We start from the raw sequence: 25574 nt of genomic DNA, 5'->3' as shown, positions 1-25574 counted from the left end.
CCATGAGAGTTTCCAGGCAAGGATACTGGAGTGGCTTGCCATTTCCTTCTCCAGGGGATCTTCCCAAGCCAGGGATCGAACCCGGGCCTCCTGCACTGCAGGCAGATTCTTTACCGACTGAGCTACAAGGGAAGCTGATTTTAAATTTAAATGAATTATAATAAAAGCCAACATTTGCTGACTTCTTATAGTAAGACTATAGTAAGATCTTTACAAATCCTTGCTTATTTAGTCTTCATAACACTTCTATGAAATCAATACTATTATTTCACAATTTATAGATGAAGAGACTGAGGCCCAAAAAATGAAAAGATAAAATGACTTGTCCAAGGTCACAAAGTTGACTGGTGCCTCCTAAATATCACACTGTATTGAATATCTAAAGAAACAATCATACATACTTATAGTTATTCCAAAATACCAAGCAAATCATTTTGATATGTTGACTAAATTTAACAAACCAGGTGGATCTTACTTGAATATCATTCAACGTGTTAACTAGCAGCAGTGATTGGAAACATTGTTTTATTCATACACTTGAGGGAAATGGTAGTAAATCTACCCATTCTATGATGAGAAAAGAGTATTTGCTAAAAAGAGAAAGATGTCTGAGTTTTTATTCAGAACCTCAAATGTGATCACCATACCTCAAAACCAAATTTATCTCTCTATAAAAAAAGGAGTGATCTATTTCTTCTTGGTCTCCAACATCATTTTAATGCTACGGAAGGAGTATTCCATTAATTCAGGTATTACTATTGTGCCACTTCTGCCCTTAACATGCAAGATGTGTCTGTTCATACAGCTGGTGCAGCTGGGACCACCACCTATTAACTAACTTCAAGCACCATTTAATTAGACCGGGTTGAAGTTACCCTATGCTTTGACTGGAAAGGAGTGGAACAGTAGCAGATGCTAAGCACAATAAAAGAAAAACCCTTGAATACCAGGGCAAAGTGGGTGGAGAGAATAACAAAAAAGTCAAGAGACAGAGAAAGCCAGAAATATTAGTAAAATCGACCGGAAATTAACTCTCACAGATAAAGTTCAAGGAAGCAAGTCTCTGCAGATTAAATTCCATCCCACCAAGGTTTCTGTCACATCGGAGGTAACTGAGGATTTTATTTGAGCATTTTAAATGTATGCAGAATTCAGTTTGACAATTGGCTTAATTTTTCATTATATAACGGGATAGTCATTACTTATTGTTTCCATGAAAACCTCCATGACTTTCGGACAAAAAAATCCGGGTATCAAAGAAAAAGAAATGTTGTCATGATAGAGCATAATTTTCCCTAATATTTTAAGAGCTCTAATTTGTCAGTGTTCCCACCAGAAGAGATCTGGAAACAAATGGTTTTTAAATTATGAGCATTTCTCCATCAGTAAAATGATTTCCATGCAGAAGCCACTTTATCTTGCCTTGTCAAATTAAGTTGAATTTAAATGAGTTAAAAACATCTTCTGGTGATATTTGTATTCTTCGGAGTTGCAAGCTTATCCATTAATGTATTTGTCTTCCTAACTTTCAGTAGTATATTTTATGTTAATAGGATTTTACAGATAGATATATAAAAAGATATATATCTCTCTCTCTTTATTTTTTTTGCTGTTTTTGCTTTAATATAGGTTAATCTTTAATACTTGATCAGATTTCACCAGCTCGGGATATATCCCAAATTAGCTCAAACAAAATCATACTTGAGAATTTTCATGTTGCTATTTCTCCATTGTTTTTCCAGAACTGTAATATTTTTACAAATTCAGAAACAGAATGTGACATTGGCAAACCAAATATTAATTCCAAATTTGTATATTACTTCAGTTTCAAGAATAGCCTCTCTGAAGAATGTTTTACATTTGCTCATCAGGATGTATCTGTACTTTTACTATATGTCTATATCTTAAATTACTCAAATCAGAGAGTCCTCATAGAAGCAAAAGTAGAGGTCACCTACCTAGCAATATTTAATAGCTTTCTTTAAATTACAACTTCTTTTGGCTTTGACAATTATCATTATTTATTATATTTTCCTTTATATACGGTTTGTCATAGATGGATATTTGTAAATCACCCCTTTTTAATATGCAAGAAGATCAACTTTCACCAGTAGAACACTCATAGGACTTAAGTTTAACAATTTACTATTTCCTAGAATATATATTTGCATAGAAAATGGGAAAGGGAGAAGGCTATTATTCTATCAGCAATAGTAATTTACCATAATGCCATTCTGAATTAGATTTATAGTACATTTACCTAAATATATAAGAAAATCCTAAATAAGGAAATAATTGATATTCATTCATTGAGAAAAGTCACCTCTATCTTAAACTCTTGACTCTAGCAAAACTGAGTCAGTTTTTCATCCACTCATTCAGCAAAAGTGTATTATCTACTCTGCTCTAAGTACTGTGCTGAAGTGAAGTGAAGTGAAGTCGCTCAGTTATGTCCAACTCTTTGGGACCCCATGGACCATGGACTGTAGCCTATTAGGCTCCTCCATCCATGGATTTTCCAGGCAAGAGTGCTGGAGTGGATTGCCATTTCCTTCTCCAGGGAATCTTCCCGACCCAGGAATCAAACCCGGGTCTCCTGCATTGCAGGCAGACGCTTTACCATCTGAGCCACCAGGGAAGCCCAAGTACTGTGCTAGGGTCAGGCATCTAAGTCACGACCCTGCTTTAAGTGCTCTTAAGCTTATACCAAAACATAAATCTTTGTCCCTGAAGAGTAACAAAAAAGGCTGTTGTCAAAAAAAAAGGACTCAATTTACCTTGAATTTTTTTAGTCAGTAGTTCAATCTCCAAATTTACAATTAAAAATATGTGGGCAAAACTTTATTTTAATGATAAATCCTATTTTCATAATATTTTACGGTGTATTTCTAGCTTAAACACAACCAGTTTCCTTGTGTATTCTGTATGGTCTATGAAGGAAGACAATGAAGAAACCCTGTGAGACGCTTAATGGAGCTCAGAAATAGATTTGTGAAATTACCCAATCTTACTGTTCAGTGACTGGAAAAGAGCCACTAACCTGGTGTTCCATTGCCTATATACTGCTGAATTCCATCCAGTCCCAAGAATTAGATTGAGTAAAGACAGTACAGTAAAATAGAGTACCAAGAAAACATGTGGGTGCCTTGGAGTCAGAAATTTGAAATCATATTCCAAATTCACTGCTTACTAATTGCATGACAGAGACCAGAGGAATTCTCTGAGCATTAGTTTCACCATCTTTAAAATGGGAATACTGTATGTGAACTATAATCATGATGATGACTATGATCTTGATAGAGCTGTACAAATGACATGAGAAAACATACATATACATAAAGCAGTTTACTTAATTTTAAGTAAACTAAAGCATGCAGTTCAGTTCAGTTCAGTTGCTCATTCATGTCCGACTCTTTGTGACCCCATGAACTGCAGCACACCAGGCCTCCCTGTCCGTCACCAACTCCCGGAGTTCACCCAAACCCACGTCCATTGAGTCGGTGATGCCATCCAACCATCTCATCCTCTGGCTTCCCCTTCTCCTCCTGTCCTCAATCTTTCCCAGCATCAGGGTCTTTTCATTGAGTCAGCTCTTCGCACCAAGTGGCCAAAGTATTGGAGTTTCAGCTTCAGCATCAGTCCTTCCAATGAACACCTAGGACTGATCTCCTTAGGATGGACTAGCTGGATCTTCTTGCAGTCCAAGGGACTCTCAAGAGCCTTCTCCAGCACCACAGTTCAAAAGCATCAATTCTTCGGTGCTCAGCTTGCTTTATAGTCCAACTCTCACATCCATACATGACCACTGGAAAAACCATAGCCTTGACTAGACAGGCCTTTGTTGGCAAAGTGATACCTCTGTTTTTTGATATGCTGTCTAGGTTGGTCATAACTTTCCTTCCAAGAGTAAGCATCTTTTAATTTCATGGCTGCAATCACCATCTGCAGTGATTTTGGAGCCCAGAAAAATAAAGTCAGCCATTGTTTGAATATTATTTGTGATTATAATCAGAACAATTTTTACTTCTGTTTTCTCACATACTATGCATTCTAATCAACTAAACTAGAAAATGAGAAAAAGCACTAACATTTAATTTGAAATCATCGTATGAAATCTTATTCATTTAATACAATCCCAGAATCTTAGGTCACTGTTACAATAACCTGGTTTATAATGGAGAATATTTTTTTCAAATACCAAACCGCTCTGAATGTTTTTTCTTTCTCTCAGTGGTAATGGATGATAAAATCTTCCAATTTAGGAAAAACCATCTGGGCTTTCCTGGTAGCTCAGCTGGTAAAGAATCCATATGCAATACTAGAGAACCTGGTTTGATTCCTGTGCCAGGAAGTTCCCTTGGAGAAGGAAGAGGCTACCCACTCAAGTGTTCTTCTGCTTCCCTGATGGCTCAGACAGTTAAGAATCCACCTGCAGTGTGGGATATCTGGATTCAATCCCTCGGTTTGGAAGATCCCCTGGAGGAGGGCATGGCAACCCATTCCAGTATTCTTGCCTGGAGAATCCTCATGGACAGAGGAGCCTGGTGGGCTGCAGTCCATGGGATCACAAAGAGTTGCTTAATGCAACTAAGTACTAAGCCACTAAGCACACCCATTCACTAAAAACTTTATTTGAATACATATTTTACATCAATTTTATCATTTAAATTCATTTTACCTCAGCATATTTTCTAACAATCATTAAATCATTGTCCACATGGATCATTATATTCCTGATTCTTTTATCTTTGAAAGAATATAACACAGCAACATTGACTTTCCTTCTAATAGCAAAATTGAAAGCGGCTATAAAATGTTGTTTTCTCTTTGTTGCTATATTGCTGCTTAAAAAGTTAGGTTTCATTCGATATTTTATAGCACAATTTTGGAACCTGACACATATTGTAGTTAATATTCTATACTGTATAGACTTCTGGAAAAGTCAGTCTTCACTGTGAATGATTTTTTTTTTACTTGCTTCATTCTCTAATTTTTTAAAGTAGATATTCCTAAAAGCACCTACATTTTTTTTCTTTCCACCTCTATAAATGTAACTCTTATTTATCCTCTTATTCCCAGTACAAAACAATGGAGAAAATGATAACGTACTTTCCATAATTATTTTAACCATACTTGATTAAAGCAGAAGTTTGAGTTTAGTTTTAATTTGATCTTGTAGAATTGTGACACAAATTTAAAACTTCACAGACATAGTTTTTGTACTTAATTTTGTAATTCATTGCCTGGGTTTCTAATTAAATGTTCTCAGTACTTCATTTAAAGTACCCATCCCCTGCATTCCTCTTGATTAGTAGGAAAGAATCAATGAGAATTGATTCAATTTGTAGAACACAATTCTCATATTGATAGTAGTTTATATTCATTTGCTTTTCCCTAATCTTTTATTAATGGTCATCTTCAAAATGTCAATTAATGCCAAAGACCTCACAGTGATAATGCAAATCTATAAAGAAACTGGCTTGACACTTTACAGTAGGGCCAAAGGAAGAAGTTTTAGCATATATTTTCATAACTGAGTATGACAGAATGAAGGATAAAGAAGAAAATCCTAATGTTCCAAGCTATGAAATTCACACTCAATTAAAAAAATGAAAATAAATAAATGAAACAATTTAAACAACAGAGGCCTCTACATTTCCACAAAGTAAGACTGACTGCCATAATATAATGAACAGTTTAGAGAAATATGGGTTGAATGGTAGTACAAACCTACAAATATAAGTCTTTGTACTATAAAAATATTAGCTATTTTACTCATATCACTAGGAAAGAGAAACGTCATTGCATGATTTTCTGCTGCATATTATAGAGAAAATTTTGGCCCACTCAGTCTTCCTCTGCAATCCTTTAAACTTTTGGGAATGTTTTTCATAATATATTGAGTAATTGTTAATGTTATGCCATATTTGCTTTAGTGCTTTTAATATACTTTTCTGAACCATCTGAAAGTAACTTAAAGATAATTCATCCTTTACTTATTCAACTTGTGTATCCTAGGAATATATTTTGTTTTCTGTAGATTTTAAGTTGGATCTTAAGTGTTGATTGAATTCAGGGCAAGCATTGTTAGCCCAGACACTTCCTAGGTGCTATTGTATGTTCGATCATGTAACTGTCTTCCCACTTTTAGTTACCAGCTATTGGTGATATGAAATTTGCTTACTGAGTGCAAGTGGTGACTGCCAGGTCAGTCTATCCATTATGAAAGTGAATTTTTTCTTATGCAATTAGCAAGTAATCTGGGGTGATACATTTTCCCTGTATATGCTGTTCCCTAACACTTTTTACCAAATGGATTTAGTATCTTTTGATGATGCTTGTCTGAATGAATAATTTTGTTAGAGGTTGCTATATAATGATTTTTTTCTAATTCAAAGTTTCCATTATTGTTTGCCATAGCTGTTGGGGAAACTTCAGTAAAGAAATTATTACATAAAATAACAAATTTCAAAATTACCCTTAAGGTACCATTAAAGAAAGTTGTATCACTTTTAATACATTATTATATTTGTGGAGAAAGTTTTCTGAAAGACACAGAGAAGTATAGGTCTTCATTCCCATTTATTATTATTGTTGCTCTTATCAAATTGGTATAAGACTGTTACAAGAAGGCCCATTCATACATTATATAGCTTATACAAATATATGTGTATATTATATGATTATGTATATGTGGACACATATAACCATATGCATTTTATATATGTGCATATATATTTTGCTTATATATTGTAGGTTTAAGTTTGGCATACAACCCACTCAAAAAAAAATAGAAATAAAACTGTATAGCAAAATCTACCAGAAAAAATAACCCCATAAGCCAGAGTCTAGCTTTAACCAAAGATATTAACCTTTCACTGAATTACAAAATATTAAAAATATAACACAGTGATAACTCTCTTAACATAGACAGGGAACATAGGAAGTAAGTAGGTCAAAGGAAAGGATGATAATCTCAGTATTTTGTAGGAGAAAGCATGAGGTTTCTTGGAAATAAGCAGTGGAGATTAGATTTGGTGATTGGTAGAGAATCTAACTAAGAACTGAAGAAAGTTTCATCATCTTCTAAAAAAATAGCTGAATCCATGAGCCTGAATGAAGACAGCTACAGAGAGCATGTTGAACAAGAAATGGATGAGGTCTGGAGTCCTATGAAAGACAAGCATTTATAGAGCATTGGGAGAGAAATGGAATTTCATAGATGAATCACTAGGTCTGTATGACCACATTGATTAGAATTTAAGTTTAGATCTAGAAAAAATAGAGTCCTCACATAAAAGAGAGGACTTAACTATAAAATTGGAATGGGTTACTTTGAAAAGCAGTGAAGATCATGTGGCCACTAAATTTAGATGAATTTGCAAATCTGATGAAAGATTGCTGTGGGGTCCATCTATCATATTTCTAACCCTGAGTGTCTATACTTTTATGACTCAAGAATTCTTCTTCTATTGAAAGAGATGTTTTATATGCTTTTGCAAGTACTAGGGGTAGAGAGAGTACAATAGCATCTAATTTATAATCTTTTTTTTTTTTTTCTGAGTATGATGAAAGTGAAAATCCTTTTAGTCCTGTCCGACTCTTTGCGACCCCATGGACTATAGTCCATGGAATTCTCCAGGCCAGAATACTGGAGTGGGTAGCCTTTCCTTTCTACAGCGGATCTTCCCAACCCAGGGATCAAACCCAGGTCTCCCACATTGCAGGTGGATTCTTTACCAGCTGAGCCACAAGGGAAGCCCAGAAATACTGGAGTGGGTAGCCTTTCCCTTCTCCAGCGGATCTTCCCAACCCAGAACCAGAGTCTCCTGCATTTCAAACAGATTCTTTACCAACTGAGCTATCAGGGAAGCCCTGAGTACGATACTAGTACAGAAATTACAGGTTTTGTGTTTTCAAATTGTTTCAGACTGAAAGCCTATCACTTGGGTGAGATTCACATTCTGGTGATCACCTTTCATTAATTCATGAATTATCTTAAAAGAGAAAGAGAAAGCTTTTCAAGTCTGTTTAGTGTTGCCGGTCCACTGTCAGACTTCAGGCTACCCATGTGAAACAGATTACCTGATCTTCAGGGAGTTCACCGTCTAGTGGGGTAACAGACGCACGAAAGCCAGCACCCCTGGTTGCCAGTGCATTTTTCAGTGTCCTGACGGCTTTTATCAACTGTAGCCACACCTACTTCATTTCAGGCCTGGATGGCTCTACATAAGCACTAAATAATCTCTTGCCTCACTTGTGTTCTATTCTACAGCTCACATAATCAATACTAGTTAACAAAAACTTTAAATAAATATCTTTTGGACTCTCTCCTACGGCTCACATGCTGTTAGTCTAATGGTTGTTTCCTGTCGTGATTACCTTTTGACAGAAAGGAAGAACACTAAAGAGTGAAGTTAGTAAAGCTGGCATCTTTTGTTTCCTAGACCTAAAGGTCTAGCATGAAAAGTGAAAGTGTGAGTCACTCAGTCGTGTCTGACTCTGTGCGGCCCCGTGGGCTGTAGCCCACCAGGCTCCTCTGTCCATGGAATTGTCCAGGCAAGAATACTGGAGTGGGTTGCCATTCCCTTCTCCAGGGGATCTTCTGGATCAAGGGATCAAACCTGGGTCTCCCATGTTCCAGGCATATTCTTTACCATGTAAACCACTAGGGATGCATATTAGTGATTAAAGACAATACTAGGCAGACAGAATATACTGCACACTTAAGGTAAGATTCATTGATGCAAAGTCTGTTATTTCCTGAGCCTAGGAAGGGGCCAGAATGTTGGTGAGTGGAAACAGGAAAGCAAATTCAGAAACTGCTTAGGATAAGTTACACATAGGTGAAAAATCTACTTTTAGCAGACTTAGGTATCTTGTTTCAAATGATAGTGAACTTCCTTTCCTCGTCTCTGCTGCTTTTGTAATAATGTCCTCATTCTCATCAGAGAAGCATTCACAGGCCTTATCCCCAAAGTCTTATTATGCCATTACAGACAAATTGACTTAGATTTGGACAGATTTTTACTGTATTTTTAACAGAGTGGTGAGATATATGTGCTTTCACATTAAATAAACTATATCATCAAAAACTGAAAGTAGTATTTCCTTTGAAAGAGGGCATCTGCTGCTATAAGTAAGTAGTCTGTAAAATTAAAGTTGACCCTAAACACACTGTATCTTTTAAAACTCGATTGTATACAGGGGCGGTCCCTTAAAAGCCTTTTAATACATTTGAGCAAGCACCTTCCGTTTATCTTCCTACATGAAACTCTTTTATTTGGTTAGTCTATCTGAGCAAGTTTACTTAGTTTGAGACAGAACATTGTCCTAACACTGCTTCAAAATACACAAAAATGCTTGGTTCCCATTCTGTCTTACTGCTGTGACTTACATCTCTGACCAAAACGATCTGTGCATATAAATACGTTAACAGACTGGAGGGGTAGCTGGTGGACTGGTTCCCTGCCCTACCACTCCCAGAGTTGGTTTTAAGGACAAACATGACAAGAACCATGGCTGAGAAGGCAAGGATGAATAGAGTGATAATGAGCCCTCTTTTTTTCCCCTTTAGTCTGCAGAGATCTGAACCTTTTTTTTTCCCCTTCATTTTAACCTCACCAGGGTAATTAAATGACACATGGACTGGGGAGGAGGGAAGACAGGGACAGGGTCGTTAAACATGTTACATGCAAAAAGCCACAAAGCAGACTCGTGTGGGACTTTTTATCCTCTTTTAAAATGTTCTACTGCCTCCTTGAATAGTGGTGTCTAAGCCAAAATGTGTCAGCCTAGCTAAAAAAAGAAAAAAAAAAACTAGAAGGGACACAAAATTAATGACCCCTATGCTGTTTCTAAAGGGGCATTACCTGCGTGTCCTGGCTGCCTCATTCATAAGTGACAGACTTTCCTTCCTCGAGTAAACAGCTGTGCTTCTTCACTGCTCAGACTAAGAAACCCTCTGTAGCTGCTGTTTAAGGTGGTACTTGAATGACCCAGGACTCTCTGGTATTCGATCTAGGAGGTAGGCACTTGGTTTTATTGTGTGTGTCTTCTTATCAACAACAGAGCTTAGAGACTCTGCCCATGTTTATCTAACACACAGAGATATGACACACAGAGTGACTGAACACCAGTGAAATTAGTGGTGTCACTGGGTGTGGGTATCTATTTATACAGCAGCTCAGCTTCTGAATATCGGGACTTGAATGCTATCATGCTTAGCCTAAAATTCGACAGGAAAATTGATGTGCAGTTTGAAAAACATACAAAACCATTTCTTTCATTCAAGAAAAGTGAGAATGAATGAATGAAAGTACCTGTCTGGGTGGTTGCAATCTAGAATCAAAAGCAATTTGGAAAGTTTTCAGATATTCAAACCCAAATGTGCAAAGTTAGTTCTCCTTTTACACATGCATTCATTTTAGTGAATTTATCTCAGTCCTTTAAGATGACAAATTGTTGCCTTTTGAGAGATGGGATGTTGCAGTGCTTTCTTTACTGCTGCTCAGAAAAGTATGATGTTTTTATCATCTGCCCTCTTCTTTGATGAGACCCTCTTTCTCCCCACACCCTCCCCCCCTCCACCACCCATATGAGGTACAGTCCCTGGAGTCTGTAATTGGCAGGAGATGAAGCGATGATGGGGAGTGATCGCAGTCAATAGCTTTGATTAACAATAAGGTAGAAAATTAGCAATGCTAGCATTCAGTCACCCTGCCCTCTCCCTCCTCCATATGCTCTCTCAGTCCGCGCTGGCGGCCTCACAGAGGGCAGGCAGAGCCCTTTCGCCAGCTTTGAAGTGCAGCAAAGGTGCAGGCAGAGCAGAGCATTAGGGAAATTAAGGAGCAGAAGTAGAAAGTGTAAGCCATGATGCTGAGACCTTCACAAGGCTTAGTGTGCCGCAGGAGGGGCGAGGAGGACGTGTGCTGTGTGTTGTCCCTGTGTGTTTTCCTGTCGCATGTGGATTTACTTGTGTCTGGACATGCTGTGATCGAAATGGCAACTACTGTTACTACTGTGACCCCATCAGCAGCTCTGGTGTTGTTTTCGACAGACCCTGAAGACGTAGAGAGGGGAAAAGACAACGGGACGCCCAGCCCCACCTCTGATAACGATGACAATTCGCTGGGCTATACAGGTAGAGTGTTTCTTTCCCAGATACTAACCTTCCATTTCTCCTGAAATGCATCCACCTCCATCAGTCATCAACCACCTGTGTAAAATTATCTTTCTGATCATCCCTGCTTCCTGCTAACAACCCCAACAACTTCTTGTCCTCATTTTCCAGATTTTATTCATTCTTCAGCTGGGAAACCATATTGCTAGAGCAAACACTCTGGGGAAGAGATATGTAACATGAAAACTGCTTGCATTCCTGTTGTCTATTACTTTTAATGTAAAAGGATGCTTATCAGCCTGAAATATTGGTGTCGCTAATATGTTTAGAAGCATCATACATTCTTAGAGTTTTAATATCTAACTAAATTGCTATCAAAACAGATAAAAGACTACTTTCAAGTAATCAAGGAGCAAAATTATCTGTACTTTTGTTTTTTGTTGATACGCCTGCAGTCTTACCAACAACAGAAAGCAAACTCTTAACAAGAGTGTTATGAATCAAAATTACCAGCTTAGATCTCCGGATTGTGTTTGCATGAGTTCTTGATACCTAATCTACACACCAGTTCTTAAATAGATGCATGTGTATGTCAGCATAAAAGTAACAATTTAACTGATTGAATCTATTAGAAATAATTCATATTACAAATGTCTAAGAATGATTATGCTGGAAATAACGGAAATGTTTCAGGCAGAATTTGTAAGCATAGTTATAAACATAGCTGTATAAATTATGCCTCTGAGACAATTTGACTAAATCTTTAGATAAAAGCAAAGAATGAAATACAGCACTCTTAATCCATTGGATCAGAAAATGGTATGACAGTGGTCATGTTGTAATAGCAGCTGTTTATTATGTTCTTTTCATAAGTTCTTGTTAGCACAGTTTCATAGATTTTGCCAGCTTGTGGGCTGTAACTAGGGAGGTGTGTGGGGGAAGAGTGGCTATGTGGTAAAGTAGCTGGGGTTAGAGATTATGGAGATGTGTATAATTATAATCTTAGAGTTTAAAAGAGAATAAACCAACAGATACATTTCACCTTGGTATAAAAATAAACTGGTACTTTGGAAGCGTCTTCACTATGTTCATAGTAATAATTATCTCCAATACTATCCCTCATCTACAAAATTCAGGGTTTCAAACATGTGAAACAACTATGAAAATTAATAGCACTTTTATAAGCAGCTTTAATACTTTTAGTCATAGATAACTCATTCTCATTTCTCCCCTATCTTCCAACATAATAACTGAGATTAAAGTACCACCCAATCAAAGCCCATTGGTGGTGAGATGGTGAGGGCATTTGTATGATACTTTTTCAGAAACTTAGATAGAATAAGAGCTGTAAATGTCATTTCTTAATAGCATCACTACTGAGAAAGTTCATATTTATGAAAGGAGGAATCCAACATAGTGTTCTTTCTCTGGGGTGCCTCATGTGCCAGTGCATCTTAGTTCAATTCCTTGTGCTCGCCCAGTCTAAACTGCATTGTTTAGACACACTAATAGGGTTTACGCTTTGTCTTTTATGGATCTTCTGAAAATTCTCTATAACCAATGCATAAATCATGTTGGAGTGTTGAATTAAGAGAACCTAAATAGAAATGCATTTAAGACTAAATGTAGCATTTTACAAATTTTTCATTCTTATTTATTTTTCTTCATTGGGTTATTCAGTAATCAGATTTCTGCTATGAAACATATCATTAGATTAGTTAATAGGAGGAGGTAGATAACTTTAAAAATCATCCTTAGATTCTGCATGGGAACTAATTAAAGCAGCGCCACTTAATGTGAAGTGCCTGGAAAAACAATCTCCTGAGTGATCTTTTTCCTGAGACTGTAACAGTTTGTACTGCTCTTACACCAAAGCAAGTTTGTCTCATATATTTTACTTCAGTCGAGTTAATTATTCAGGAACTTCTTTTCTACTATATGAATTAGACATGCTGTTTGTGTCTCTTTTATTTGCATACTGACCTTTTCTTTGCTCATTAAAACCTCCATTGGAAGTGATAAAAATTCAATAGGAAAAAAATGTGTTTTGTCTGCTTGATAACAATTATAAAGATTTTAGTTGCCTCTGAAGTTGACATAATCACACAAAAATATTAAATGAAATTACCTACAGATTTCTTTTTGTATGCATGTCAGTTTGTGTTATTTGTGTGTCGCTATGTGTGTGAATTCCTTTTACTATGACCGTGTATAACTGAATTGTTAGAACCTTTTCTTATATAAGAGGTCAGTTCAGAGGAAAGTAAGATGACCTATCTGTTCAGGAAATTTTTACATATTTAACATAAACTGACTGTAGTTTAGTACATCTAGAGTTTAGTAACTCTGGATATGACAGAAAGAGCATTGTCAGAAATAACATATAAATATTAAACAACACAGAGAATATGAAACAGTTGTCAAATCACTGATGTGAGTTAGTTGCAAGATAAACTTCTAAAAATGTTAACAAGTAAATGTATCACATGTTGTTTGAGGTGTCTATATTTTTTGTACAATTTCTCAAAACGACAGTGCAAGTTGAATATACTGGTAGACTAGGTGTTTATTTTTCAGTACATGTTGCTTCATTTTATTGAACTGACATGTAGGACTTTCCTTCCTTCTCCTAACATTCATAAGTTTAAAGAAGAAAAGTTTCTCAGAAGAAGTCATGCAATTCTGGAAAACATATTTGCAGCAACATGAAACAGTCCCAAAGAAGAAAATCACCAGTTCACTAATATTCACTTCCACACATCCCCAATTCTTTCTTTTTCTACCGCTACATAGAGTACAATTTCCGCTACGAGCTAATTTGTCACTTCAACTTCTGCTCTGTTGCTCAAATCACGTGGACCATCACTATCAAACTGACCCTTCAAACTAGAACCCAAGGACTCATATCATACACATGAAATTTTTATCAATGATATAGTCCACAAATGATAATCTTTTGTTAATAGTACTTACTATTAAACCATATACTGTACTTATCTAAATTACATAAGAGATTTGAGAGGCCCAGGAAAATATAGTAATATGGAGTTTAAGGAAGAAATAAATTGACCCTTTTCTCCTTGCCATCTTCATATACAATACTATAAAGTTATGTAAGGTTTGAAGGTATTTTAGTCTTTCTTCTATTAATCAATGAATACAGAATAGTTTCTCAGGTAGCAAGACAGTGTGTTACTAGAGTGAACTTGTACATTTTTTTAAAGAGAAGTAGCCCATTTCCTGTTTAACTAATTGTGTCATAAATATTGGGGATTATTTTACAGTCAAAGTATATAGAGTTTGTTGCAAGAACAAATGAGGTGGGATTTCAAATCAGCACTTTGTGGGGTCAGACAGACATCCCAAAGAAGTTGAATATGTAATGATCAATTATTTTTTTAAAGGAGCTTCTACAAAGAGTACACTGTCTATTGACTTCTAGAAATCGTATGGTGTTTTACAAATATGAAAAAACCTATGTAACACATCCAAGAATATTTAAATGTCTGAAATATATACAGAAATCACATACAGCTTTAGTCAGTGACACAACATTTAGACAGAAATTTATCAATATCAAAATTTAGGGAATAAATGAGAGCTGACATCCTAGTAGCATGTCTAATCTTTCCAGAAAGTTGTGATTATTAATTAGAAAACAAATGAACTTTATATGTTTCTTAAGTACCAGAATAAAGTCTGTAAATCTGATGAGTAATATCTAAAATATATCCTTTTTCCCATTTCTACATACTAAGGATAAGATAATGTCCCCCACCAACCTAGGTCTGTTTTGAGGATTCGTTTCTTATATTTACAGTAGCATATCAGGAGAAAAGCTAAATGTAAATTTGAACATCTTAAAGCTGAACAGTTATCAGAATTATGTTCAGTACCAATTTAAGTAAAAATCTAGCCATGGAATATCAGAATTGCAGAGTAATTTCAAATGGGAATAATGGAGTCTTCTATAAATCAACACTACTTCCAAATAAAATTTGGTTATAATTGATTGGTAAGAAATAAAATATATGCTCTATTAAAAAAAAACCTTGGAGTGGGTAGCCATTCCTTCTCCAGGGGATCTTCCTGACCCAGAGATCGAACCCATGTCTCCTACATTACAGGCAGATTCTTTACCATCTGAGCCACCAGGGAAGCCCCAGCATGTTTTCTCATATGCACGCAAATAACATCCCCCAAACCTTGTTTGCCTCACATTTTGGAATCTCAACAGGTAACTATTCATTTATGGTGGCATTGATTCTTCTGTCATTCTACATTCTTAATGCTATAGCTTCCTGACTAAAATCAAACAGAAGCTTCATTGTGGTGTGTGCACCTCTTAAAAACTTATGTATTGATACTGATAAGTAGCATTTATTTTCACTTAATGGGTGCAATGAAGTTTTCTAAGCACTTTACATGACTTAATTCAATTAATCCTCATAACAACCCTCTCAGAAAGATGTTGTTATTAATAGTGATAGTACCTAATGTCTGCTTCAGTATTCCAGAAGATAAATTAATTACATTTTCCAGCATCATAAAGGTTGCAAGGGATTGTTGTAATTATAAGCTATATTTCAGCACACAGTTAAAAGTTAAATAGATTAGTCACGTTCCTTCTACACAACAATACCAGTGCTAGTAACCAGTATTTTAAGTCTCTGCTGAGCTCATCCTAGGTTCATTATTATCACAATAATGAATGCACATGTTGTTTAAATCAAATAAGACAGAAGCTTTAAACAAAAATAAGTAGGTCCCTACTCTCCCTCCTTATTCTTGAACCTACCTCCCTTTAATCTATTTTCTTACTCTTTTAGATATTTCTTCTGATAATTTCCTTTATATTTTTAAATAAATTGAATCTGCAAATACTTCTTGACTTGCCAGTTTTATACATTATCTTATAATCTTTTTCCCTCTCCTTCCACTATCACATTCTTTGTTAAGTTAACAGTCAGGGTTTACACTGGTAGGGCTTAAGCAAGCTGTCCCTTTGTGAATCTACCACAGAGACAAGTAAAATACTAAAATTGCATTGCCATCTTTGTACAAGACTGTTCATTTTCTGGAACTAATCATTGAATTTTAACTTCCTAATTGCTTAGTTGGAGAAGGCAACGGCACCCCACTCCAGTACTCTTGCCTGGAAAATCCCATGGATGGAGGAGCCTGGTGGGCTGCAGTCCATGGGGTTGCTACAAGTCGGACACGACTGAGCGACTTCACTTTCACTTTTCACTTTCATGCATTGGAGAAGGAAATGGCAACCCACTCCAGTCTTCTTGCCTGCAGAATCCCACGGACAGGGGAGCCTGGTGGGCTGCCATCTATGGGGTCGCACGGAGTCGGACTCGACTGAAGCGACTTAGCAGCAGCAGTAGCAGCAGCAGCAAGTGCTTAGTTATGTCCAATATTCCATTGATCGGAGGCTTTTTCAGATGTCTTTCTCATAAAAGCCTCCATTTTTGTCCCAAACTGATTTCTCTCTAGACCTGGGACTTTCGGACTTTCTTTCATCACTCTTTTATATTAGTTCTCCTGTTTCCCAGAAGTCAGTTCTTCCACTTTCCTGGTTTGTCTTCTCATTAACAGAAGCCTAGTCTTTACAAAATATATCATAATAAAACTTTTAAAACATCAAGAACAAAGAACTTTTACTATAATTAACTTTATTGTGGCTTATCCATGTTTGCCTGCTTATTTGTTCAAATGCTGGGTACTGGATCAGTCATTCAGTTCAGTAACTCAAAGGGAAATTTTCTTAAATTACTTTTTGATAATTCCCATCTCTACATTCCCTGTTCTGAAATTGCTGTTAATCAGACTGTGAACCCCTTACATTGATTTATTAAGTCTCTTGCCCTTTCTTTCCTAATTTCTAATTCTTTGTTGTTTTCTCTCCTACTTTCTGGGAAACATCCTTAATATTTATTGTCTACCAATGCTTTTAGCAAAATATTGTATCTGTTTATTGTGATATATTTCTGAGAGGTCTTTCTTATCCTTTGATGTCTAAAGAACTTTCGTAAGTCAAGATTTCAAACTAATTTTACTGACAACTGCTTTTTACGCTAAACCTCTGAGTCTTCAGGTTTCCCTGGTGGCTCCGTTGGTAAAGAATCTGCCTTCAATGCAGGAGACCTGAGTTCCATCCCTGGGTTTGGAAGATCCCCTGGAGAAGGGAATAGCTACCCACTCCAGTGTTCTTGCCTGGAGAATTCCATGGACAGAGGAGCCTGACAGGCTACAGTCCATGGGGTTGCAAAGAGTTGGACAGGACACAGCGACTTTCACTTTCCCTTTCTAGGTCTTCTAATATATGGGTAAGTTATTAGAAGTCTCTTCATAATCAGTTTATAGGTGAGAAAACTGAGACTCATAAAGTTATTATGATTTAACCATGATAGTATAGACATTTAGCAGTGAAAACTTAACTAGAACTATGTCTCTCAAATCTGACTTTTAGTGCATTTTTTAACTTTCAATTGGAAATGAGGAAGTATAAGAAAATAAACTACTGAACACATTAAAATTAACACTACACTAAAGTGGTTACATATTAATATATTTTTAAGCCCTTTCTATTTGGCTCTAGAAAATAACATACTAATATGCAAATTCATATAAAATACCTATGCTACTCTTTATGAAATATTTGAGTGATCATTTATTTATTTACATAAACAAAACCAGTTTTTTCTGGAGTTAATAATTGAATTTTATTCATATTAAGTACCTACCCTGGGGAAGGCATTGTACTCGGGACATGGGGTATTTAAGATTTAAATTTTGTTAAAATCAGTACCATGCATGACTCTTCTTTGGATTATTATATCTGATGAATCCCTGATTAACTTGTTCTTTGCAACTTGTGCATCACACATTTGCGCATCATAGGGAATTAATAAACATTCACTAAAATGATAGGTTAAACCGTCTCTACTTTCTGTTAACCCATATTGGGAAGAAAATCATAGCATCATATCAATTAAACCAATTGGTTTAGTCTTTCAAAGTAAAGGGAAAGAGATACTTTTTTCCCAGATTTATAAAGCTGTAAAATGTGTGGGTTTTGTTTTGTTTTGTTTGTTTGTTTGTTTTTTGAATGACCTCAATTTTCAGGCAGTTCTGCCAGTTCTCTGAAAATATGAGAAGGAAGAAAATGAGACAGAAGATGGGGATACCGGGTTACACTTATGTATACCATTCCGAAATTCTTGCTTTTTGAATTAAAGCAAAAGGAAAACTGGCTTTATTTTTGTGATAATTGACATAGGGAGTAGACATGCCTAACTTTGCCTTCCTAAAGTTTAAGGGACATGGAACATGGAAGCTTCAGGTGGATTTGAGAATTGAAAATTAAATTGAATCATAACAACATTGGGATTCTATGAAAGAAGATTTCAAAGCAGTCTATTTCAATTAATTTTTATATTAAAAATCAAATTTTGTGTTATCCTAACATTGTTAACAATAATTATAATCCCAGAGTTTGTAATGAATGTTTTGGAGATTTAAATCATTACAAAAAGGTGTTGACTAAGGCACTGATCGTTATATTTAGTATTTTGTAACATTTTCAATCTGGAAAACCTTGTCTCTACACATTTTGAGTAGAGCAGGAAAGAGTAAAGTGTCTCAGCTTCTATAAAATGGAAAAACCTTGACTTTAATAGGAAAATTTCATCTAACTTTATTTTCTTAGTTAGATGTTCCAGAGGAGAAAACACTGCATGAATAGTTTTTATTTGAATTTTTGAAAGAATGCTTTTCTTTTGATTTTTTTGAATATATCCCAAAGTAACAAATTTTAGAGATGTGTAGATAAGTAGATGCACTCTGAAACATAAAGTCAGTTCAGTTCAGTTGCTCAGTGGTGTCCAACTCTGCGACCCCATGGACTACAGCACTCCAGACTTACCTGTCCATCACCAACTCCCAGAGCTTGCTCCAACTCATGTCCATTGAGTCAGTGATGCCATCCAACCATCTCATCCTCTGCGTCCCCTTCTCCTCCCACCTTCAATCTTTCCCAGCATCAGAGTCTTTTCAAATGAGTCAGTTCTTTGCATCAAGTGGCAAAAGTATTGGAATTTCAGCTTCAGCATCAGTCCTTCCAATGAATATTCAGGATTGATTTCCTTCAGGATGGACTGGTTGGATCTCCTTGCTGTCCAAGAGACTCTCAAGAGTCTTTTCCAACACCACAGTTCAAAAGCATCAATTCTTCAGCACTCAGATTTCTTTATGGTCCAGGTCTCACATCCACACATGACTACTGGAAAAACCACAGCTTTGACTAGACGGAATTTTGTGGGCAAAGTAATGTCTCTGCTTTTTAATATGCTGTCTAGGTTGGTCATAACTTTTCTTCCAAGGAACAAGCGTCTTTTAATTTCACCTTTTAAAATCACCTGCAGTGATTTTGGAGCCCCCCAAAATAAAGTATTAGGCCCTTTTTAAGTGTGAATGACATTCTGAAGACAGAGCTCCTATGCATATGAGGGATTCAGAGTAAGAGTTTTCAGAGAGGTTTAACGAATTTTGAAGAAATAAATAATTCTTGTCTTGTATCAGCCACAGTAAAATGGACAACTAATTATCTCAAGAACTCAGTAATATCTTCATTTACACAACAATTTACACAAAGCAATTAATATTTTAGCTTATCTATTCTCCACTTTGACTACGGAGGCAAGACTTTGGAGATGACTACCTCATAACCTAGTAAGACAAATCCCAAGTTCAAAGCCTTCCAAGCAGTTTTCATTGTTGTTGTTTAGTCACTAAGCCTTGTCCGACTCTGTGACCCCATGGACTGTAATCTGCCAGGCTCCTTTTTCCATGGAGTTCTCCAGGCAAGAATACTGGAGTGGCCATTTCCTTCTCCAGGGGGCTTCCCAACCCAGGGATCAAAACCCATGTCTCCTGCATTGACAGGCAGATTTTTTTTATCACTGAGCCACCCAGGAAGCCCACTAAGCAGTATGTGCCAGCAACATGATGCTTAGCTTCCAGCCATGAACTGTCAGCTTACAGTCATGAGTAGAGTCTCATGCCTGCACTTCTTCAGAACCCTGCTTACAGTCTTATGGAAACCATGCTCCACCTTTTCTGTTTTAGCTTCTCCAATTCATAAAAAGGAAATAATATTTGTCACTCACTAATATTTTGAAACTTTAAACAGAATTGGCTAATCTTTCCTGATCTCTAATTTTTAGAGACATTTATAGGAAATGATCATTTTTTTCCTCCTTACAGTCATTTCTATAGACTTTTTTCCCACAATTCATAGACTTCAGGTATCCAAAGAGTTAATACTTGGAGGGTCATGTAATCAGTATATAGCATTTGCTATAAAATTATTTTATTATTATTACTTTACATTGCTGCAAGAAACTATTGAATCAGCTAAAGGACATTGCTTTCCCCTGAAGCCCAAGGTGCTCAATGCTGTGATTCTATTGCCAGAATTTGCCATCAGACCAAGTCCCATTGGGCTTTACTGGAGGCTCAGATAGTAAAGAATCTGCCTATAGTGCATAAGACCAAGGTTTGATCCCTGGGTCTGTAAGCTCTCCTGGAGGAGGGCATGTCAACCCATTCCAGTATCCTTGCATGAGGAATTCCGTGGACAGAAGAGCCTGATGGGCTATGGTTCATGGGGTCACAAAGAGTTGGACATGACTGAACAACTTTCACTCACTCACTCATGTCCCATCACCGCACAATGGATTTTCTCTGTCATGTGGCCCAGACAAGAAATCTGATTTGCATGGCAAACTGGATCAGTAGGGCAGCCTTCTCTTGCTCTGTGTCACACTCAAAAGTGATAGTATTGAGGGCAGTTGATTAATAGGAAGGAAAAGCTGACCCAAATGTGTTATATATTTCCGCCATTATTAAAAGATACCCAACAAGCAGACATATTACTAAAAAATGTGGGTCACTTTGGCAAAAATATCCTGACAGGAACATACCATTAAACTTCACAGAAATAGTAGGCAGGACCTGTTTTTATAACTGGGATTTTTATCTCACATCCTTTGGAATGCTTAGTTCTTACAAAGTCATAGAGTAAATGCTGCTTACTGCTCACCAAGATTTATGAGCATGATTTCAACAATCTAGAGGACCAGGATGTTGACTTGGGGATAGTGAGATGATCAAGATCTCAGAGGAATAAAGACAGAGGGTTGATGTACCCTTAGATAAGATATGTAGCACCATGCCTACCAAGTGAAAGGAAAATTATTCTGGTATGATTTCTTTATGGGAGAAGAATGAATTTACTGGAATAGTAGCTGCATTTTATGTGCCAGTGTCTGTTAATTTTCTCTGGTAAAAAGAAAATATCTGAAAGAATTTTTAACACTTAAATCTCCTGATTTAAGTACAGTAATCTTGTCATTTCTCCAAACCCTATCTCTGTTATCACAGGACTTAGTTTAATGGAGAAAGTGAAGTGAAGTGAAGTGAAATGAAGTCACTCAGTCGTGTCCGACTCTTTGCGACCCTGTGGACTGTAGCCCACCAGGTTCCTCCGTCCATAGGGTTCTCCAGCAAGAATAGTGGAGTGGGTTGCCATTTCCTTCTCCAGGGTATCTTCCCAACCGAGGGGTCGAACTCAGGTCCCCTGCATTGCAGGGAAACACTTTAACCTCTGAGCCACCAGGGAAGTGGAGAAAAGATAAGGTCAAATGCCCACTGTACAATGAAATAGTCCTTGAAATTGGCAGGAACTGGCTCATGTTTTCACAGAGATCAGTTCTGTCACTCAGTTGTGTCTGCCTTTGCGACTCCATGAACTGCAGAATGCCAGGCTTCCCTGTTCTTCAGCAACTCCCAGAGTTTGCTCAAACTCATGTCCATCGAGTCAGTGATGCCATACAACCATCTCCTACTTCCTGCCTTCAATCTTTCCCAGCATCAGGATCTTTTCTCAGGAGTCAGTTCTTTGTACCAGGTGGCCAAATTATTGGAGCTTCAGCTTCAATGAATATTCAGGAATGATTTCCTTTAGGATGGGCTCATTAGATCTCCTCGTAGTCCAAGGGACTCTCAAGAGTCTTCTCCAATACACACAGTTCAAAAGCATCAATTCTTTGGAATTCAGCCTTCATTATGGTCCAACTCCCACATCCATACATGACTAATGGAAAAACCACAGCTTTGAGGAGATGGGCCTTTGTTGGCAAAATAATCACAGAGATAGGGTACCTCATTTGATTTGTTGGTTTTACATAGAGCAGCAATTCTAAAGACTTCTTACTATTAAAAAAAATGGTCCCCAGAAATTCCCTAGTGGTCCAATGGTTAGGACTCAGGGCTCTCACTGCCACGGCCTGTGTTTAATCCCTGGTTGGGAAACTGCTGTTGCTGCTGCTAAGTCACTTCAGTCGTGTCCAACTCTGTGCAACCCCATGGACTGTAGCCCACCAGGCTCCTCCATTCATGGGATTCTCCAGGCAAGAGTACTGGAGTGGGGTGCCATTGCCTTCTCCGGGTTGGAGAACTAAGATCCCAGAAACCCCATGGCACAGCCAGAAAATAAAAGGTTTTTTAAATAAATAAATTTTAAAAGCCTTCATTCAATGGGTCAAGGAGACAGCTGTTATTTTGCCAATTGTTGATTCAACTATGTTTTCAAAAACTAAAAAGATTGTCACAAGATGGGTTTTTCAGGCACACTGGCAGATGCGTTAAGACAAAGCTCTGTCATTTGACTGATGCAACGCACTTGTGTTCAAGATCTCTAGATATTAACATCACACAGTCTGCATCTCCCTTTCATCAAATCAGACGTCTTGATAAATGGGCTTCTTTTAGGGAAATCCAGAAATAAAGTCATAGTACATAAATTTGATTTATGTAAAGGGTATTGTGTGACCCTTTTTCATAACTACCAGGCCTCTCCTTCAGTTATGGGAGTTCAAACCCACTCGCTAGGTGACCACTCATGGTGTGGCAATTGGGTAGTGGACTCCAGTCAGGTCTTTTTTCACCAAACCTAGAGTTTTTTATTTATTTAAAACTTAATTATACTTTGGTCACTTCACAACTATTTTAATTTTAGGAAGTCATGATGTGTAAACCACAACAAAAATCGATGGGAGTTGGGTGACCAAAATCGATGGGAGTTGGAAAGACCATGCTCACTTTGTCTCTGATAGTTAATTGTGACCATTTGGTCTTGGCCACCCTATGACCCTGGTAAAGAATCTGCCTACAATGTGGGAGACCTGGGTTTGATCTCTAGGTTGGGAAGATCCCCTGGAGAAGCGAATGGCTACTCCAGTATTCTGACCTGGAGAATTCCGTGGGCTGTATCGTCCATGGAGTTGCAGAGTCTAACATGACTGAATGACTTTCACTTCTCACCCCATGACTCTATCATCCACATTGAAATCAGGGAGCTCATTACAATGACAGTGCTTTCTAATTTCATCCCCAGCCTTCAAAGAACAAAGGCTACAATGCTTTCAAGGATGCAGAGGCTCCTCTTTGGAGCATAGTACAAAATGCCTTGTTGATGGGATTGTCTAATGGGCCTTTGCAGGAAACAAAATTGGAGAATGGGTACATATGTCACAAATGATAAATCCACTCAAACATTTGAATCCCTCTATATCAGCACTGCCCAATAAAATTATAAATGCATACCACAGATGCAAACCACATGTATATGTACACATTTTCTAAAAGCCATATTTTAAAGCACAGTAAAAAGAAATAACTGAAATTGTTTTTTAAATTATATTTTGCTTAACCTGATAAAGACAAGATATTATTATTTCAATATGTAATCCATATTAAATTTATCATTAAGATAGCACTATTTTACTCTTTAAGGACATCTTGATTTAGATCAGCCACATGTCAAATGCTTGATAGTCATATGGATTCCTCCCTCCCCATTATGACAAAGAATTTCAGGCATTTTCCAGATGTTCAAGCTGGTTTTAGAAAAGGCAGAGGAACCAGAGATCAAATTGCCAACATCTGCTGGATCATCAAAAAGCAAGAGTTCCAGAAAAACATGTATTTTTGTTTTATTGACTATGCCAAAGCCTTTGACTGTGTGGATCACAATAAACTGTGGAAAACTCTGAAAGAGATGGGCATACCAGACCACCTGACCTGCCTCTTGAGAAACCTGTATGCAGGTCAGGAAGCTACAGTGAGAACTGGACATGGAACAACAGACTGGTTCCAAATAGGAAAAGGAGTACGTCAAGGCTGTATATGGTCATCCTGCTTATTTAACTTATATGCAGAGTACATCATGAGAAATGCTGGGCTGGAGGAAGCACAAGCTGGAATCAAGATTGCTGGGAGAAATATCAATAACCTCAGATATGCAGACGACACCACCCTTATGGCAGAAAGTGAAGAAGAACTAAAGAGCCTCTTGATGAAAGTGAAAGGGGAGAGTGAAAAAGCTGGCTTAAAGCTTCATCATGGCATCTGGTCCCATCACTTCATGGGAAATAGATGGGGAAACAGTGGAAACAGTGGCTGACTTTATTTTTCTGGGTTCCAAAATCACTGCAGATGGTGATTGCAGCCATGAAATTAAAAGACGCTTACTCTTGGAAGGAAATTTATGACCACCTAGATAGCATATTAAAAAGGAGAGACATTACTTTTCCGACAAAGGTCCATCTAGCCAAGGCTATGGTTTTTCCAGTGGTCACATATGGATGTGAGAGTTGGACTGTGAAGAAACCTGAGCACCAAAGAATTGATGCTTTTGAACTGCGGTGTTGGAGAAGACTTTTGAGAGTCCCTCAGACTGCAAGGAGATCCAACCAGTCCATCCTAAAGGAGATCAGTCCTGGGTGTTCAGTCCTGGAAGGACTGATGTTGAAGCTGAAACTCCAATACTTTGGCCACCTAATGTGAAGAACTGACTCATTTGAAAAGACCCTGATGCTGGGAAAGATTGAGGGCAGGAGGAGAAGGGGATGACAGAGGATGAGGTGGTTGGATGGCATCACCAACTCGATGGACATGGGTTTGGGTGGACTCCGGGAGTTGGTGATGGACAGGGAGGCCTGGTGTGCTGCAATTCATGGGGCTGCACAGAGTCGGACATGACTGAGCAACTGAACTGAACTGAACTGAACTGAACTTTACTTACTAAACACATAACTTGAGGCTAAGTTCAGTCAATACCAAGCAGACAGCTAGAACCACTTGCAGCAGCTCAAACTAGCCCTTGATTTCAGAATTTCTGTTAAATCCAATCATAATAAATGCAGCCACCTTAAAATTACTTTCCTTTTTTCCTGCTTTAACACATTTAGAATCACATTCCATAGATATTCCTCAGGAGTCTGTTGGTATAAATTAGCAAAATCTAGTAAGCCTCCTTTTCCTGAATTAGGTGTTATAGTTGTGACTTGTTGGAAATTGAATCTGATCTTTACTCTGGAGG

This window comes from Budorcas taxicolor, chromosome 1 (assembly GCF_023091745.1).
Source record: "Budorcas taxicolor isolate Tak-1 chromosome 1, Takin1.1, whole genome shotgun sequence".
In the NCBI taxonomy this organism is placed as follows: Eukaryota; Metazoa; Chordata; class Mammalia; order Artiodactyla; family Bovidae; genus Budorcas; species Budorcas taxicolor.
Note: the sequence above shows the minus strand (reverse complement) of the source record.